This window comes from Dermacentor andersoni, chromosome 6 (genome assembly GCF_023375885.2).
Source record: "Dermacentor andersoni chromosome 6, qqDerAnde1_hic_scaffold, whole genome shotgun sequence".
NCBI classification, from domain to species: domain Eukaryota; kingdom Metazoa; phylum Arthropoda; class Arachnida; order Ixodida; family Ixodidae; genus Dermacentor; species Dermacentor andersoni.
Genome location: NC_092819.1, coordinates 3,321,524 through 3,342,209, shown reverse-complemented (window position 1 = coordinate 3,342,209; position 20,686 = coordinate 3,321,524).

The window sequence follows — 20,686 nt, the reverse complement described above, 5'->3', positions numbered from 1 at the left end:
CATTGTTTCAATGCTAATGTGCGTCCTAATAGCGGAATCTTGAGCGACTGCAATAACTTCAGTCGTTGACGCACTCCGCGGTAGACCAAGGCATATCTTGAGGGCTTGGGCTTGGATGCTTTGGATTATATTCAGGTTAGTTCTGCAGGTGTTGGACATGACCGGTAGGCTGTACCGCAGGAATCCAATAAAGAGGACCCTGTACAGTTGCAGCATGGATTGTATTGGCACTCCCCAGGTCTTTCCTGCAAGGAACTTGAACATATGGCAAATTCCTGTCAGGCATTTTTTCACATAATTCACATGAGGTGTCCAGGAGAGATTTTTGTCAATGACCACCCCCAAAAATCTGTGACTCGTGCTGTACGAAATCAGTTGTCTGTCGACGGATATCACGTATGGAGACATTATTTTCCTGGTAAACGCCACCACTGCACACTTTTCGTATGATATATGGAGTCCTTGTTCTCGAAGGTAGGATGATGTTAAAGGGGCTGCCTTCTGAAGCCACGCGCGAAGTTGCAGTCGCGTCACACCCGACGTCCAAATGCAAATGTCGTCGGCAAAGATGGAGAGCCTAACAGTGCATGTCAGTATGTCAGCAAGGCCAATGAGTGTTAGAGTGAAGAGCGTTGGGCTCAGTACTCCGCCCGGAGGCACCCCACGGTTGCTGTAATGCGGGGAGGTCGGGCCATCCTCGGTAAGTATGAAAAAGGATCTCTTATGCAGATAGCTACTTATCCAAAAATAGACTTTGCCGCCAAGTCCTACTGCCTCCAAGGCGTTGAAAATCGCTTCGTGCGTTACGTTGTCGTACGCTCCTTTAACATCCAGAAACAGGGCAGCAGATAATATTTTGTAGGACTTCTGGTGCTCGACGTACGTCACCAAGTCGATAACGTTGTCTATGGAAGAACGGCCACGCCTGAAACCGGCAACTGCATCTGGATATACCTGGTAATGTTCGAGGTACCATTCTATCCGTGCTAGGACCATCCTCTCCATTACTTTTCCGATGCAACTGGCAAGCGCAATTGGTCGGTATGACGCAATGTCTACAGGTGACTTGCCAGGCTTGAGCAGTGGAATTAGGCGACTGGTCTTCCATTCCTGGGGAACCGTACCTGTCTTCCAGGAGCTGTTGAACAAGAGCAGGAGCACTTTCCGAGCCTCTTCACCAAGGTTACATAGGGCACGGTAGGTTATACCGTCGGGTCCTGGTGAAGATGAACGCTTGCACAAGGCCAGTGCAGCTTCGAGTTCCTCCATGGAGAAAGGACGGTCCATGCGGTATCATTTGTATCTGTGGCACAGGTACACACAGTGCGTATTGAGATGACGTCACAATAAACACGTTCATACTATTAGTATGCTTGCTGCTAGGTAGTAGGCAACTTTTTCATTTTACATATAAATGCCTGATATGTATATATACGATATAGAATCCTGCATGAACCCTTAACTGCGATGAAAACCGCCATTCATTTCAGTGTCATAATGATACACAATCGCGCTAATTGCAAAATCTAGTTTGCCAGAGGCGAAGGGACTTACCAGCCTTTGCAGTTATAATAGTCCGTGGCGTGCTCTTTCGGCGGCGAGACAGGAATGTGGCAGCCATCCAAGGCGCCGATGGCTTGCGGGAAGCCTGTGAAGGCGTAGAATTCACGCATGTGGGCACTCATTTTGTTGGGATGTATCATTTGTAACCATTCCCCTTCAAGCAGGTCCACCACGGCAACAAAGAAATCTTAATGTAGAACATTCACAGTGGTGCGACCTATTCCAAAGAGGTGGGCAATCGTTCTGTCTTCGGCGCTAGAGCACAAGCGGCATAGCCCCACTGCGACACGTTTTTCCACAGAGATCGGCGTCATCATGTTGGTGGTTTGCCGCTCAAGGACCGGGCGGCACGATTCAACTATGCACCGAAAGGTGGAGGGAGACACACATAGCGCTCGTCTGAAATGACATTAGCTTAGATTGGGTAAGGTGTCCTCAAACCACGTGTCACTCCTCACAAAGCGCCTCCGTTCCCGATTGGTGGAAGGATACTACTCTGCCAGGACGGTCACGATAGCGAAATTGTTCGCCATGAGCTGACACTCTAAGTACCTGAAAGTTGCTTCTGCGTCTTCATGGTCATCGTCTAATTGTTCTTGCCGTTGACGCCGGGATCTCGCGCACAAATAGAAGCCTAGAACTCGCTCATATTCTGTTCCAGCAGGATCGGCTGCCGCCTCGACGCACGCCGCCAAGTTATGCTGGATTGGCCAGACATTCGTCTTGGCCGGCATTGACTTGCAACACACTTATAATAAACAAATCGTTTGTTTAGACAAATATATTAAGTTTCTTTTTTATATATAATTCTACTTAAAACAATCGCTTTTAGAAGCTTTCTCTTGTTAATTTACATATTCAAAAACACGCGCTTAGTCTGTCATCATTTATTTTTTACTGCAAGTGCACTCTGTTTTCCCGTTTAGAAGCGCGTTGCCTAAAGTGTGACTCAAGGTCCCAAAGTGCACTCCCCCGAAGTGCACTTACCTTGCCCGCTTGACAAGAGTATTACTTTCCACTCGAATGTTGTCGCTAAGTCTGCCACGACTTGCGCTTTCGTTCGGCAGCGCGAGCGCGCTTGGTTGCTATAGAAACGGGAGCGCGCTTCGAAGCCATCCGACTGACTCGGCTAGCAGCAGCGTCAGCCGACGCCATTTTCGAGCGCGAGGGTGGCGCCATCTACTTGGCGCATGCGCAGTACGCGCGCCACACGGATGGATGGATGCTATGAGCGTTCCCTTTGGAACGGGGCGGTGGGTTGTGCCACCAAGCTCTTGCTATCATACTGTCTAATGTCCTACCTAGGTTAAACAATAAAAAAAAGCACTATGAACTACCACACCCAAATTTTCTGACCCCCTGGTGCGAACTGTGCGTTTGTACGTCTCCGTCTTTTGTTTCCCTACTTTTCTTCCACCAATCCTCCAATCGCCTCTTACTAATGCCTATTGCGGACATGTTTACTTTACCACTGCTGCCGCTGAACCCAAGGGCCTCAAGGAGGCCAGTGGAGCCTGAATCGAGCGTTGGGTAGACGTCTTCACATTCTAATAAAACTGCTCCATAGTTTCCCTAGCTTTACCGCAGCAAGCACATGCTTCTTCTTCCTTCTTATATCTCGCATTATAGATGCGTGTTCTAAGGCATCCCGATCTCGCTTCGAAAAGTAATGAGCCTCCATTTGAGCTAATCATAAATTGTTTCTTTCCTGATTTCCTTTTTTCTTCTTAAGTAGTTACTCATGGCAGGTTTCTTTTATATTGCTGCCACCCATGAGATTATTACAGCCTCTCTGACTTTCCGCTTGACCTTCCTTGTTGCTGTGTTGCCCACCCTACCGGCCACACACTTGCTGGTAAGCTTCCTAGTTCGTTTCCTCCACTGTGAATCAATGTTTTGCCTGTACAGATACCTGAACACTCTCCCAGCCCATTAACTTTCTTCCATATTCCTCAGCCGTTCTTCATACTCAATTTTACTGCGAGCTTCCCTCACTTCAAAACTAGTCCAGTCCATATCGCCCTGCACAGCTTTATTTGTAGTCTTCCCGTGAGCGCCCAATGCGAGGTGACCCATTGACCTTTATTCCCGTCGAGTCCATGATTGTACCCCTGATTTAAAGCAAACAACCGCATTTCCAAAAGTAAGCCCTGGAACCATTACACCTTTCCACATACATCGAAGGATCTCGTACCTGTTGTTTCCCCATAGCGCTCTGTGCTTCATTATGGCTGAATTTCTCTTCCCCTTCACTGTTATTGTTTTTTCCTGTGTTTCCATATATCTATTGCCTTCGTTTATCTATATACCAAGGTATTTATATTCTGTTACCCGAGGTATTTCCTGGCCCTGTATCTCCACTGTCTGTTCACTGTTTTCACTGAATACCATAACACCTGTTTTTCTAAGACTAAATTTCAAACCTAAATTGTGGCCTTCCTGTCCACAGATATTAGCCAGACGTCGCCAATCACTTTGCTTGTTAGCTAGGAACACAATGTCATCCGGATAAAATAAACCTGGGAGCTGCTGCTCTACTACTGTTCCCTCCTGTTTGTATGAGAGTTTAAACCCTATATTACTTCCTTCTAGGGCCATCTCCATCCTCACCATGTACATCATAAACAGCAGTGGGGATAAAAGGCACCCCTCCCTCAGTCCCTTGTTGATATGAACTTTCTCCTCGCTCCTCATCCTTTCCCATTCAACGCAAACGGTCTTTTTTAGGTAAATCTCTCTGAAAAGCTGTAAACAATCGTCCCCTAAGCATTCCCCTTCCAGAATATCCCACAAAATGTTGTGGTCTACGTTGTCGTAGGCTCCTGCAATGTCTAAAAAGGCCACACACAACGGTCTGTTTTCTACTTTTGATATTTCAATACATTGAGTAAAAACAAACAAGTTATCATCCAAACGCCTACCTATTCTGAGGCCATTCTGAAGTTCTCCCGCAGTGCCATTATTCTCTGCCCGTGCTCGAAGGTTTAATTTGATTGCCTGCAGTGCTAGCCTGTATATTACCGATGTAATGGTGAACGGTCTATACGAGCGAATTCTATGTTTCTCGCCCTTACCTTCATAAATTAAATTCATTCTTCTTTGTCGCCAACTGTCTGGTATCCTTCTATCTTTTAAAGTTTTTTCCACTGCTTTCCCCAGAACTTCCTTACTTTTTGGTCCTAGTTCATTAATCAGCCTAACGGGAACCTCGTCTAGCCCTGCGGCTGTGCGCTTACGAATTTTCTCTTCCGCTTTCTTCCAGTTGAAATTTGTCAGCACCAGCTCCAGGTCCACTTGGGTCTCTCGCATGCTCTTTTTTTCTTCAAATACAGCGTCGTCATTTCCTTGAAAAGATTCGGCTCTTACTTTTCGGATGTAACTTATTGCCGCTTCTCCTTCCAGTCTGCTTTCATCTTCGTCTAGGATATGTTGTTGTATTGTTGTTGACTTCCTGCCTAATAATTTTATGTGGTTCCAAAATATTATAGGTGCGGCCTTCTTTTTCTCACGTATTTCTGACAACCAACGTTCACTTTCACCTTTTAATTTTGCCTGCACCAGTATTTGAACCATAGACTTTTTCTCCCGGTATATTTCCCATTTACTAGTTACTTCATCCTGCGGCAACTGCGCCTTCTTTGCCTGCCTGTGCTCTCGAGATACTTTCTGCCGTTCCGCGGTCGCCTCTAGTATCTCCATCTTCCACCAGCTTTTCGGTTTCTTTTTTCCTTTCCACCGAACATGTTGTTTCTCTTTCCGTATTTCTGTCGTTATTACAATTAGCAGCTCACCATATTCCCACTCTTTACTTGACCATTTGCCAAGTTCTTCCTCGACTCTAGTGACTATATTTGCTATTTGTTCAGCGTTCAAATTTGGACTGGCCATTATGCGCTGCTTGTTCTTTTTCCGAACTTCATATCCCATATTCAAAATGATGCGTTTATGGTCACTCCCTATGCTGCTATGCCCTTCCTCATCAATGACCATTTCTCTCAACTTATCGTGAATTCCTTCTGTCATCAGACAGTAATCAATGGTCGATTGCCGGTTTCCCACGTGATCTGTCCTTCACACTTAGGCCCTGTATTCACGATCACGAGGTTATGTTGTTCACAAAGCTCCAGCATTGACTTCCCGTTATTGTCGGTATAGCCATCTAAATCCTGTATGTGGGCATTCATGCCACCTAATAGGACAATTTCAGCACCATTCCGAAAACCCTTAATATCAGCGCTTATGCATTCCGCTAACTTTTTATTCTTCTCTGCGCAATTATTTCCGGTCCACAAATACGTAACGCCCAGCCAAGTTTTTTTCCCACTCATTGTACCTGATAACGAAAGATGCTCTTGACATTTTGAATTTACTCTTTCCCATTTGGCTCCCTGATGAATGAGCATTCCGACTCCCCCTCCCTTTCTTTCCGACTTAGTTCTGTTGCACCCTTCCCAAACATAATTATCAATAACTGGCGGCTCTCCTGAGTCTCTAAGGTGCGTTTCTGTAAACGCATACACCCCTATTTGTTCTCTATGTAACTGCTTCCTCAATCTCTGCCCACTTTTTCTTTCTTCTGCCGCCCTGCATGTTTATGTAGCCTATTTCATGGCGAGCTCTTTTTCTTGCTTTCCGCCTTTTTCTGTTATCGACGGCGATGCTCTTCTGAGGTTCCCCTAGGAGACCTTCATTACTACTTCTTACAAAGGTCTAGCATTGACTTCCCGTTGTCGATGACGTCAACGATGACGATGACGATGACTCCGATGACGTCATGAGCGTCCTCTAGCGTAGCGTGACATGTTCTGCGAACGGACGCCGCCGTGGCTTCGAGCAAGAGACCACTAAAGGCTTTCGCCTTAATATGGGCCCTTTGCTGAGCTAGACTGCGATAGGCGAACGCCTCTCTATGACTGCCTCTGCTGCTGTTGTCTGAATTGTTCTGCGAACAGGCGTGGCCTTGGCCGCGAGCATGGGATGCAATCACAGCCACATGGCTGCAAGGTTTGTTGCCGATGTGCGCGCACCCCCCCGCGCACGTCCACGCTCTCCCACGCGCCCACTCACACGGCGCCTCCTCTCCTTGCTCCCCTCGCCTGTGCTGCACCTTGCTCCTTGCTCCCCTCTCCCTGCTCCCCTCGCCGGTGATCACCGTTTTAACGCGACAGCGTTAAGGAGCTCGTGTCGCAGAAAAGCCGGTGTCGGGCGTCGGCGTCAGCGTCAACGGCGTTGGCCGTGAGCGATAAATCCCAGAAGGCACTTCATAAATAAATAACATCGAAACAGGGTCTCCGGAGTGTGAGACGGAGACGCTACCACTCAGCCGCGAGTTCGTTCCTACAAAACGGGACAAAATCGCCTCTAGTGAATGCGGTGTTGCCTTAGAAACGAGCCGTAGAAAGTTATACTGCGGTGTATATCGGTAATTATGACCATGTAACTTACAGAAGTCGCAGTTTCACGAGTAGCGACGTACGTTTCCGCAACATTTCTTCTGCGCTCTGCGCACACGCAGAGCCATCTTGCGGCAAACACAGAAGACTACCTCCTCGCAATGTACGGCGCTGCCCCGACACGTGGCGCGCCACTCGCTCCATGATCGCGTCCGCCTTCATGGCGCGTCGGGGCCCGGCTATCTGTGCCGATCGCGTCGTTTGGCTGGCATAGCGCGTTTGAGTAGGCGGTGCGAACGGGGTGCGATAACGCTAGCGTATTCCACTCTTGAAGGCGAAGCTTAAGCGTGCTCCAATTTTTCCTGCGTCCACCACGGACTGCGCCAAGACACTCGTGAGCCACTAAATTCTTAACCTGAATATGTGTTGCGGCTAGGGTGTTATTCAGGGCATGGAATCAACCAGGCCCATCGACTACGACGTCAAGTTATTGAAAATGAAGGGAAAGGATTTATTTAGCTTAGTTACACGTCTTCAGTGCGAAAGCCCACTTCATGCAGGAGCAAGTTAACGTCTCAGTTCCCATCAGGACCCTCTGTCCACACTCTCGAAAAGTATCTGCTTTTAATCCCGTCGTCTTCCCTAGGCGAGTCGACTAGGGAATCTGAAGACTGTCGAGCAGCAAATCATCATCGTCGATTCCGTTGCGCTACCACGCCCAGGCTATCCATCATCATCATCATCATCATCATCATCATCATCATAATCATCAGCCTAGTTACGCCCACTGCAGGGCAAAGGCCTCTCCCATACTTCTCCAACTACCCCGGTCATGTACTAATTGTGGCCATGTTGTCCCTGCAAACGTCTTAATGTCATCCGCCCACCTAACTTTCTGCCGCCCCCTGCTACGCTTCCCTTCCCTTGGAATCCAGTCCGTAACCCTTAATGACCATCGGTTATCTTCCCTCCTCATTACATGTCCTGCCCATGCCCATTTCTTTTTCTTGATTTCAACTAAGATGTCATTAACGCACGTTTGTTCCCTCACCCAATCTGCTCTTTTCTTATCCCTTAACGTTACACCCATCATTCTTCTTTCCATGGCTCGTTGCGTAGTCCTCAATTTCAGCAGAACCCTTTTCGTAAGCCTCCAGGTTTCTGCCCCATATGTGAGTACTGGTAACACACAGCTGTTGTACACTTTCCTTTTGAGGGATAGTGGCAACCTGCTGTTCATGATTTGAGAATGCCTGCCAAACGCACCCCAACCCATTCTTATTCTTCTGGTTATTTCAGTCTCATGATCCGGATCCGTGGTCACTACCTGCCCTAAGTAGATGTATTCCCTTACCACTTCCAGTGCTTCGCTACCTATCGTAAACTGCTGTTCTCTTCCGAGACTGTTAAATAATACTTTAGTTTTCTGCAGATTAATTTTCAGACCCACCCTTCTGCTTTGCCTCTCCAGGTCAGTGAGCATGCATTGCAATTGGTCTCCTGAGTTACTAAGCAAGGCAATATCATCAGCGAATCGCAAGTTGCTAAAGTATTCTCCATCAACTTTTATCCCCAATTCTTCCCACTCCAGGCCTCTGAATACCTCCTGTAAACATGCTGCGAATAGCATTGGAGATATCGTGTTTCCCTGTCTGACGCCTTTCTTTATAGGGATTTTGTTGCTTTCTTTGTGGAGGACTACGGTGGCTGTGGAGCCGCTATAGATATCTTCCAGTATTTTTACATATGGCTCATCTACACCCTGATTCCGTAATGCCTCCATGACTGCTGAGGTTTCGACTGAATCAAACGCTTTCTCGTAATCAATGAAAGCTATATATAAGGGTTGGTTATATTCTGCACATTTCTCTATCACTTGATTGATAGTGTGAATATGGTCTATTGTTGAGTAGCCTTTACGGAATCCTGCCTGGTCCCTTGGTTGACAGAAGTCTAAGGTGTTCCTGATTCTATTTGCGATTACCTTAGTAAATACTTTGTAGGCAACGGACAGTAAGCTGATCGGTCTATAATTTTTCAAGTCTTTGGCGTCCCCTTTCTTATGGATTAGGATTATGTTAGCGTTCTTCCAAGATTCCGGTACGCTCGAGGTTATGAGGCATTGCGTATACAGGGTGGCCAGTTTCTCTAGAACAATCTGACCACCATCCTTCAACAAATCTGCTGTTACCTGATCCTCCCCAGCTGCCTTCCCCCTTTGCATAGCTCCTAAGGCTTTCTTTACTTCTTCTGGCGTTACCTGTGGGATTTCGAATTCCTCTAGGCTATCCTCTCTTCCACTATCGTCGTGGGTGCCACTGGTATTGCGTAAATCTCTATAGAACTCCTCAGCCACTTGAACTATCTCATCCATATTAGTAACGATATTCCCTATTAGTAACGATATCCCCGATATTCCCTCCGCGAAGGCTATCCATAATCCGCAGTAACTCCGCTTCGAAGAAACTGGTTTGGAATTTGTGGAAGGAAGAAATCAGCTAGCGACACTTGGTTCGTTCGTCGTTGGCCACCCCGTTCTTCGCTCAGTGTGCAAGGTCATGGGCGGGCTGAGGCCCTTTCGTGAAATCCTGCAACACTGGGTTTACACGCTGTCTTTCTTCTGTGCTCAGTTTCCCAGGGAAAGGGCGGCTGAGGTCTTTTTGTGGAAATCTGCAGCAGCCGGTTTAAAAGCTGTCTTGACGGCTCGATAAGTGCTGAGGGATGGGTGATGATTTGACTCGTCTCATTACCTGCGCCTATTGATTCGTTTTCGTGGTTCCCTCCCGTTCATCCTTTTCTCCGGTTTCCAGATAATGGTGGGGTTAGCGCGTTTAGTCGTTGTCTACGCCGCGCTGACGTCTGGTTAGGATTTGCGGCGGTTTCACACGCGGCAAACGTTCAATTAACACCCTTGGTGGTCTTGAGGCTTAACAAACACCTCTGCCGCCAAGAGATCAGACTTGAAGTTGACCAGATGCCAAGTTGCCCGAAGCGTCAATGTATGGTTGCGGCCTCCGGGATGCATCTTAGGGTGATGGCTGATGTGACACGGCAGCCCGAGAGCCCAGCCCTCGCTTCGTTGTGTCCACCTCTCTGGGAATACAGGCACACACACACACTCGTCGGCATGCCTGAGCGCCACGCCTACCGGAAGCTATGACCCACGTATCGGTTTACAATGTTTTACCCCTCTCTCTGTCGTTCTCATTTCTAGCCGCGGTCAACTCGCTACAAGACAGAAATAGGTTGCCTAAGTAGACGTCACTAGCGGTACATACAAAACATGTTTCTAAAAAAAATCTGAGCTCGTCACTCCGGCTTAGCTCGTCTGCATTCCACTTCCGGCCAAATGCGACCATCTCATTTGTTTGCCGCTTCATTCCGACCTTTGCTTTAGCCATGCAAGAGGGTCATGGTCGATTTCGACCGAGAATTTAGCGCCTTGAATATCGCATCCTAGCTTTTGAATTGTCCATTCCATGCAAAAGCATTCTTTCTCCGAGGTGGTAAAAGCCTCTTCCCGCGGTGTAAGCTTGCGACTGAGGTACAACGCTGTTTGCGCTTCACCGCTTTCGTTAATTTAGACAAGGACGACACCTTGACCATGGTTGTTGGCGTCACACCAGAGAATGCATTCTCTGCAGAAGTCTGGCAAGACAAGTACAGGCCGTGTAGACAAAGCTTCCTTCTCGAGCAAGCCACCTTTTCGAATAAGGTCCGCTAATCGTTAGCTTTCGTGCGACTCAAGCACTAACACTCTTTTGTCCACAAAGTACCCGCAGTAAAGTAAAAACAAAATCATGTTGCGTAACTTACGTACTGGAAATTTCATGAAGATTCGAGCTTAGTTCTAACTTCTACTACGCGCGCCCTAAGCGACACTAAAACGCTGCTGTCGATGAATACACGCGCGAGACACGCACCAACGCTTTGCTTTATTGTGTCCAAGCACGCCACGCCACAAAGGGAATATACTAACACTTCCTAAATCAAGCGGGTAACAGCGGCTGCGCTAAGTAACGCGTCTTTCTTCCACAGAAAAAAAAAAAAAGAAATATCATGACCACTCATCTAAAGGGCACTGCTACTCAAGTGCGTTCTACAGGTTTCTAACAAATAACCTAGACTTGGCGGTGCAAGCTTATAAAAAATTAATCCTATCTGCTAAACAAAAGACGACATATCGAAAACACAAAGTTCCCAAACTTTACGCGTGCGAGAACCGCTTCCTTAAGCCCTACTCGAACTGGGCGCTGTCTGAAAGTTCCTCTTTAACTTGTCAACCCGGGATTACGAGAGGCACCTATACATCGTTTTTTCATAGGCGCCACCATATTGCTACGCTGTGGCACCATCTATGTTCAGTCGGCATGCTGGCTTGGGCGAGCGCTCCGTTTTGCATGGCAGGTACACGTCCGGCGATAGTTTCTGGTGTTTGTTTTCGCGCTTGCGCGGTCTATTAAGCATGATGTGCGTCTTCTACGTGGTAAACGGTTCTGTGAGAAGTAGTGAAGTGGTTTAAGTCGGGATGGCCGGACTTTCTGCTGGCGTTGAGCCGGACGGAGCACGCAGCGCGTTGTGTGCGTGCATGTTTGAGCCTACAATCAGCGTCTGCGATCAATTATGTATTTCTGAATGTTCCATTCACTAATGTGACTTTACTGCACTTTTACCATCTAGTTCTAAGCTGCGGTTTAGGAACAATAAAATATACGCGACGATGGTAAGAGCGTGGGTACCTTTCTGCTACGACAGGAGCTGTGCTGTTATTCTTTGACAAGCGTTCAAACTGCTAGCTGCAGATTACATTGCGTGACCACTTGGTTAGGTGGATCACTTGGTTAGCGTCCTAAGCAGCGGTAGGTGCTGGATTACATCTAACTTATATATCTTCCACAGACACATCTACATAGTGCATGGTCCAAGCATACGGCATCAACGGTTACAGATCTATAAACGTTGTGCGGCGTCACAATGCGAGGTCGTACTTCGGCGCGCGTTAGCCCATTTTCTCCTTCTTTTTCGAGAAAGGATGATAACGTTTTTTTGTTTTGTTGACTTCGTTCCGTTCTCTACGACGAACTCACACATATTGCGGAAATTTTGTCCTCAAAATAGCCATCGCATTGTTTGTATGCGATCCCTCTCATATATTATGACTTTACAGGGCAAAAAGGCAATGCCGAAGCACATAGCTCATACATGTATCAAGCTGGTTCACCAACCGTAGTAATCGCTGTGTTGAGCAGCGTCATCGGCCTCATGCAGGAGGCTAGCGTAAACATATAATGATTTCAAGCCTACTAGACTTGAGATGCGTGAGAATGATACCGGTGTATCGAAATATTTGATAGCGCCTGCCGCTTAGATGTTTTATGGTTCCCTTAGGTTGGCCGTATACGAGCATGCGCTCTTATGTTTTAGTCCCTACGCAACCGATCAGATAGTGAGCAGATTAACCATTTCATGCTGGTAATGCAGAGACACCGGTTCTCTTCATTGAATTAAAACCGATATACACAAAATAGTTTTCAACACACACACACACACACACACACACACACACACACACACACACACACACACGCACACGCACACGCACACACACACACACACACACACACACACACACACACACACACACTGCGACTGATAATGCGCATCACATGTTTGCGCCCCCAAGAGATATTTCCGCGAACTGTAGTTACCGATGCAGCGAAAGGCCTCCCTGACGACCTTATATGAACGAATATTGCGTAAATCTCGCAAGATACGATCTAAAACACCTGGAAAATCGTTGCGCAGCCCGCGCGCCGGATCGTCAGAGAGGAGGAAAGGCGCCCTCCTCGCCCAACGAGAAGGTCTCGCTGCAGTCCCGATTCCTTCCCTACTGTCTGTCCACCTGCCTTTCTGGCCCTCGGAATGCGCTGCTTGGTATGACTACGTCGCGTCGCCTGACCGCCGCGTTCTTCCCTCTCAGACAGGCTACACTTTGAAAAGAACGAAACGAAGGGGAACGTATTTGCCTCCTGGCTTTTGTGCTCCTCAGCGCCGAACGTCGCTTTCTTTTCAACTTCGTCTGGTGATTCGTATGCGCTCTGACTCGAAACAATTCAAACGACAAACGCGTCTTTCTAAATCATTGTCGGCGCTCCCCACAGTGTTTAGTGACTTACTCGGCCGCGTTGTCTTTTCTGCCACAAGCGTCAATTTGCGACGCCTCTTTCCTTGCACTTTTTCTGGTGGTCCTTTCCGAGTGCCTTTCTTTTCTTTCCGTTGGCGGCTCCTCGGCCTGAACAACCTCCTGAATTTCTGTCGGGAAAATCACCACGATTTCCTCCTCCGAAGCTTTAGCTTGGGTACTCCTATCTAAATACATGTAAAAGGAGAATTAGTTTTGCTCGGCAACCACTGTACCGAATTTGACGACGTTTGTTGCATTTAAAAGAAAAACTTAAAATCTAGTGACAGTTGGTTTCGAATTTCCGATTCAGGTCTTCAATTTTTTTTACTAAAAATTGGCAAATATTAGGTTTGCAACTCTGTAACTCATCAATGAAAAATGATATCACAATTCTGTGGACGGCATCTAATAGTACACCTAAAGCAGACAAAATTCACATGTTACACATGAATCCAAAAAAATTTTGAAATATGAAAATACAGCTTTCGCAGACCCCTTGGAGAAACGTAACAAATTCACGTAAGCTATAAATTGATATAGACGATTTGTCCGCTTTGAATGATCTAGTTGATGCCTTTTACAGAACTGTGATATCGATTATTGATGGAGAATTATTAATTTGCAAACTTCATGCTTCTATTTTTCGCAAACTTTCACATTTCTGAAAACCATTTTTAAACGATCCAGGCCGTAAATCAGCATTCCGCTTCCAACAGTCACTAGACTTTAAGTTTCTCTCTCAAATGCAACAAATTTCATTAGAATGGGTCCCGGGATTATATCAGAAAAACGTTTCTGCGTTTTACGTGTATTTGAATAGGCCACGTTGCAGTAGGGCCCGAGCTAAAGCTTCTTAACTATGCAGTTAACTCCTTCACTTCTCATTCCGGCAGCGGTTGCGACAGCAAGCACGCGCAATAACCAAGCTACTTTGCATCTGCAGGATAGCAGAATCGGCCACCCCTCTGGTTTCCTGCACTCCCGGTTGCGTGCGATCAAGTACCACGTGTCTTGACCCTTTCCTGGAGGACGTACCAAGACACAAGTCAGCATACCCGGGCCTGCACTTCGGCCAAGTCATCTTACCTGGCCCACCGGAGATACTGCTGCGCCTGCGCCTAGCATACACCAGGAGTACATAAGGAACCACGACGACAGCGGGTGCTCATTCTGGCAGCGGTTGCGACAGCAAGCACGCGCAATAACCAAGCTACTTTGCATCTGCAGGATAGCAGCATCGGCCACCCCTCTGGTTTCCTGCACTCCCGGTTGCGTGCAATCAAGTACCACGTGTCTTGACCCTTTCCTGGAGGACGTACCAAGACACAAGTCGGCATACCCGGGCCTGCACTTCGACCAAGTCATCTTACCTGGCCCACCGGAGATACTGCTGCGCCTGCGCCTAGCATACACCAGGAGTACATAAGGAACCACGACGACAGCGGGTGCTCATTCTGGCAGCGGTTGCGACAGCAGGCACGCGCAATAACCAAGCTACTTTGCATCTGCAGGATAGCAGAATCGGCCACCCCTCTGGTTTCCTGCACTCCCGGTTGCGTGCGATCAAGTACCACGTGTCTTGACCCTTTCCTGGAGGACGTACCAAGACACAAGTCAGCATACCCGGGCCTGCACTTCGGCCAAGTCATCTTACCTGGCCCACCGGAGATACTGCTGCGACTGCGCCTAGCATACACCAGGAGTACATAAGGAACCACGACGACAGCGGGTGCTCATTCTGGCAGCGGTTGCGACAGCAAGCACGCGCAATAACCAAGCTACTTTGCATCTGCAGGATAGCAGCATCGGCCACCCCTCTGGTTTCCTGCACTCCCGGTTGCGTGCAATCAAGTACCACGTGTCTTGACCCTTTCCTGGAGGACGTACCAAGACACAAGTCAGGATACCCTGGCCTGCACTTCGACCAAGTCATCTTACCTGGCCCACCGGAGATACTGCTGCGCCTGCGCCTAGCATACACCAGGAGTACATAAGGAACCACGACGACAGCGGGTGCTAATTCTGGCAGCGGTTGCGACAGCAGGCACGCGCAATAACCAAGCTACTTTGCATCTGCAGGATAGCAGAATCGGCCACCCCTCTGGTTTCCTGCACTCCCGGTTGCGTGCGATCAAGTACCACGTGTCTTGACCCTTTCCTGGAGGACGTACCAAGACACAAGTCAGCATACCCGGGCCTGCACTTCGACCAAGTCATCTTATCTGGCCCACCGGAGATACTGCTGCGCCTGCGCCTAGCATACACCAGGAGTACATAAGGAACCACGACGACAGCGGGTGCTAATTCTGGCAGCGGTTGCGACAGCAAGCACGCGCAATAACCAAGCTACTTTGCATCTGCAGGTTTGTCATAAACTCATTATCTCTTAGTACTATTGCCTGTGTCCCCGCAGCTGCTGCCAGAATTATGCGGAGCGTATTTATCTGCGCCAGAACCCATTCAGTTTAGTTTTATTATTTACTGCAACTTTTTTCTTGTGCGGCCTAAACCTTGGTCTGTTGTCCCGAACGCAATGCCCTCAAACGCAGAACTCGCAAAACGAGTGGAGCAACTTGAATCCAAGCTTGAAAATTTGAGTTCCACGTTTCTTGATGACGTGTATGGTAAATTATTACTAAAAATGAGCACTTCGGGATTGGACGTTGTTGAAAGGAAAAAACAAATGGATAATTTGGTGGGCAGTGTGGAATTCCTCAACAATCTGGTAGAGGAAATGAAGGATGAAAAGGCTACTCTGGTAGCTGAAAATAACGCTTTAAAAGCTAGCAACAGTATGCTCACAAAAAAGTAAGCGATCTAGAACAGCACTCGAGGCTAAACAACGTCGAGGTGAAAGGTGTTTCTTGTACACAAGGAGAAGACTGCCTAGTGGTAATGCAAAGCATTGGCGACAAAATTGGTTGCGCAGTATCACCAGATGATCTCGACGTGGTTCACCGTGTGCCTACCAAATCTTACAACAAAAACATGATTGCCCGTTTTATCTCGCGAACGAAAAAGTCCTACTTCGTGACAAAAGCAAAGACAGCGCGGCTAACTCTAGGTGACATTGGCTTATCGGCAAGCAAGGAAACGCCGCTGTGTGTAAATGACCACCTAACACCTGAAAATAAGGCCCTCTTTTCTAAGGCCTTAACCATAAAGAGATCTAAGAAATGGCAATTCCTATGGACTGACAACTGCCAAATAAAGGCTCGCAAAACAACTGGCAGCCGCGTTTTTCGGATCGTCACGGAGGCAGACCTTTCTGTGATCACTTAGCTATCTTCGCCTTAGACAAATCGCGTCACCACACAAATTCACAATGTCATCATATTTTACAACTAACGAGCTAAATAATTATATGCCCAATAATCAAAAATCCATCATTCATTTTAACGCACGAAGCATGCGCAGACACAATGATGACTTTTCAAATCTGATTGCGACACTTCAATTCTCATGCTCAATAATTGGAATCTCGGAAACTTGGCTAAGTGACCACGACAAGAACCTGTTTTGCTTTCCTAACTATGAAGCAGAATACTCAAATCGCCCGTATAGCTGTTATGGCGGTGCCGCTCTCTATATTTTAAGTACTGTTACGTACAAAAGAAGGCACGACCTTCTTCTCGGCGTACGTGACTGTGAATCAGTGTGGGTCGAACTTAAAATGCGGACAACAAAAATCTAATAGGTTGTGTATATCGCTCGCCTTCATCGTCTATGAATTATTTCTGCGCCGCGCTTCATGACGTGCTAAATATCCTTGCAGACGAGAATAAAAACGTTATAATTATAGGCGATATTAACATTAACCTCGCAGACAGCTCGTCTGCATACGCCTTACAATATTCAAATTGTTTCAATAGCTTCGGTTACGAATGCTTAATAAAAGTAGCTACGCGGTGCACTTACTATACAGATGGTGCAATAATCGATCATGCGCTTTCCAATTTGCTGTTTCCACCAGACGCAGGCGTCCTGTTACAAAATCTAACTGATCACTACCCGATATTTTTACGCTTTCAGAATAATGAGGACTCTGTCAAAGCCACTTACACAAAGATGATACTTAACAAAGATTTCATTGATTCACTAAGCCAAGCTGATTGGTCTTCTATAACAGATATGAAAGATCCACAAACGGCCTTCTCGTTCTTTATATCGGTACTAAAATCCTATTTTGACTGCCACACCCACAAAGTGAAATGCGAAAAGAAGTTTGCGTCACCACAGAATCCTTGGCTGTCAGATAAGCTTCTAGCCTTGATGCGGAAAAAAGACAATCTGTACAAGAAAACAAAATTACGGCCATTTAACAGCAATTTGACCAAGAGGTACAAAAAATTTTCTTCCTATCGAACTAAAAGAAAGCTAAAAAACTTTATTACCAGAAAAAAGTATTAGAATGCGGAAGCGACAGTAGTAAGAAATGGAAGATAGTAAATCATTTTTTAAATAGGCGAAACAATCGCGATAATTTCAAGGAAATTATTCATAACGATACAGCTTACACTTCCTCACAAGATAATGCTGATGCTTTTGCGGAATTTTTCTTTAGCAGCGATTCGCATACACCAACGCAATATAACAATTTATTGCGACGCCTACCTCACTCATTCTTTCTTTTTCCAACCACACCACAGAAAATAGAAAACACTATAAGAAATGTAAAAACAAGTGCAGGCCTTGATAATATGCATTCAAATCACATCAAGCTAATTGCCCACCTAATCTCATATGTTCTCGCAAGTATTATTAACCATTATTTAAGACTGGAACCTTCCCACAAGAACTAAAACAAGGTAGAATTACTCCTGTATTTAAAAAGGGTGACCGTGCCCTGATTACTAATTATATGCCCATTTGCATTCTACCCTTCTTTAGCAAAGTTATTGAACGGCTGGTAGAAAAGCGCCTAACTAATTACATATCTAAATTTAGTATTCTTTCACCACTCCAGTTCGGCTTCCGCAAGGGCTATTCAACCGAACTTGCCCTTATCGCCCTAACTGAACAATTAAAGATGGCAATCGACAAGGGCATGTATGCTGGATCAGTGTTCGTGGGTCTAACTAAAGCATTTGATAAGATTAACCACCACATTTTATCCTTTAAACTTGAATCTACCGGAATAACAGGTCCTGCATTAACTTTGATACAAGATTACTTAAAAGATAGAACACAAAACGTTAGAGTTAATGGTGTTCTTTCTAAATCAATGACAACAAACATGGGTGTACCTCAGGGATCCATACTTGGCCTACTTTTGTTTTTAATATATGTTAACGACCTGCCTAATTGCCTGCTTTCTTCTAACTGCATTCTTTATGCAGACGACACAACTATCATTAACTCCGACATTTGTGTACGGAACCTAGTTTCTAGACTTAATACCGACTTAAACAACGTGTTAAATTGGTGCAATATTAAGCAGCTCAATATAAACTCGTCTAAAACTAAATTTGTTTTATTCACGTCCCACCAACGCTCATCCGCATTCATTCCTTCGCTCTGCCTTGGTAATAATCTTATCCCGCGTAGTACTTCCTGTAACTACTTGGGTGTAGAACTTGATTCTAACCTTAAATTTCATCAACACATAGCCAACGTTAGGCGGAGGGCAACATATGGAATAAGAACACTTTTAAAAGCTCGGTATGTGTTTAACCAGGAAACACTACTCTCTTTACACTACTCATTTATCCATTCACATATAAGATATTGCATGCTGGGGCAATACGTATCGTACCCACTTACAATCATTACAAGCACTACAAAACGAGGCTGTTAGAATAATTACATTTAGTCCTAACCATTTCAATTCCAAATACTTATTACACAACTATAATATTCTTACTGTGGACGAGCTTACCGCAACAGTCTGATACCTCAGTCTTGTCTAATGAATACTAATCTTACGCGATTTGCACTAAACAATAACTTTAGTCTTCCCATGGTTCGCACAAATTATGGTAAGCAGAGTGTCCATTTTTCGTCCGTTTCCTTCTGGAACATACTACCTCCTACTATCAAGTCATGCAAATCCTTTCAATTTAAACGACAACTAAAAGACCACATTTTATCATCTGCAACCACTAAGATAAGTATATTTTCCTCTCCAAATGTCCATTCGGCTACGCAATACAAATTAAAGTTCATTTGGTTAGGTCTCATTATCTATTTACATTCAAAATGATGTTATAGTTCTGTAATTAGTCTAATGTAATAATTATTATACTTTTTTGCTAGCATGTCTGCTGCTGATTTGTTTAGTACTGCTAAACCTAAAACAATACTAAGTTTGTTATCTTTTGAATATTTTAGGCTATTTGTTGCAACTGTTGTTGTTTATATTCTTACTTATACGCTGTACAGGAGGTCCCATTACAGTCTTTGACCTCGGGACCTCCTCCTGAATAATACTGCTTTGTACTATATCTTGTCTATTAATAATAAAACCTCATTAATTCATTCCCGAGCTAGCCGTTTCCTCATCTTTCATCGCACTGAGTGCTTCATAGTAATTGAGCGCCTGCCTCTCTTCCTTAATTTCTGGAGGGAAAATCGGCAAGATTTCCTTCTCCGGCTGAATTACGTCTCCCGAGCTAGCTACTTGAACCTCCTTCTCTACACTGTGTTCCGCGTCGCAACACGGCTCCTCTTTTGGGATTTTCGGTCGAGGATTTCCGACTCCGGCTTAACTACACCTCCCGCGCTCGTGGTTTCATCCTCTTGCTTTGCACTCGCGTCGTATCACAGCGCCAGACCTTCTTCCTGAATTTCAATCGAGGAAATCGGTTACTCCCGACATTCCTCTGCGGAGAGCTTGAATTTAGCGAGCGAACCCGCCTTTACTAAACTATACCTACGTGCCTCGTCTGAGCTCATTCGGACTACGACCTACGCGACTTCTCCCGGCATCAGATCAAACAACCGTTCTAGCCATGTGTTCTTGTGAAATGATCGCCCCTCACAAATCCGTTCAAATTTAATCAGGCAGAGACCGATGTCATCGCCTGTTTTGTACGGCTGAAGCAAACTCGTCCTTTTCACGCTTTATGTTTGTGGCGGCGCCCTGCCCCTTAATCTTGTGATGTCTAGTTTCACTTTCGCGAGCTCAATTTTACGCTTCCTGCTCGCTTCCTGCACCTCCTTCTCTTTTCTCTCGCGCTCCTTCTCCTCCGCTCTTTCTTTCTTCTCCCTTTCATCATTTTCCATCCTTTCTTTCTTTTCACGTTCCTTCTCTTCCTCCCTTTCTTTCCACTCGATCGCGCTCCTTCTCTTCGTTTTCGCGACATATTCTTTCCCAGGCCTTTGTGAGCTCGTTAATTCTCCTCGAAACCCACTTCGTCAATCGTAGCACAAATTACTAGCTTCCTCATCTTATTGTTAATATCCATGCCGAGCTCTGCTGTTAAGAGCAACAGCTCCCCTGTTTAATTTAACATTGTAATATTCATGCTTTTTCAAGAGCTGACTACAACTTACCCTGTATTGCGCGAACACCCTGTGGCGATCAATCACAGACCCTGTCCTTATC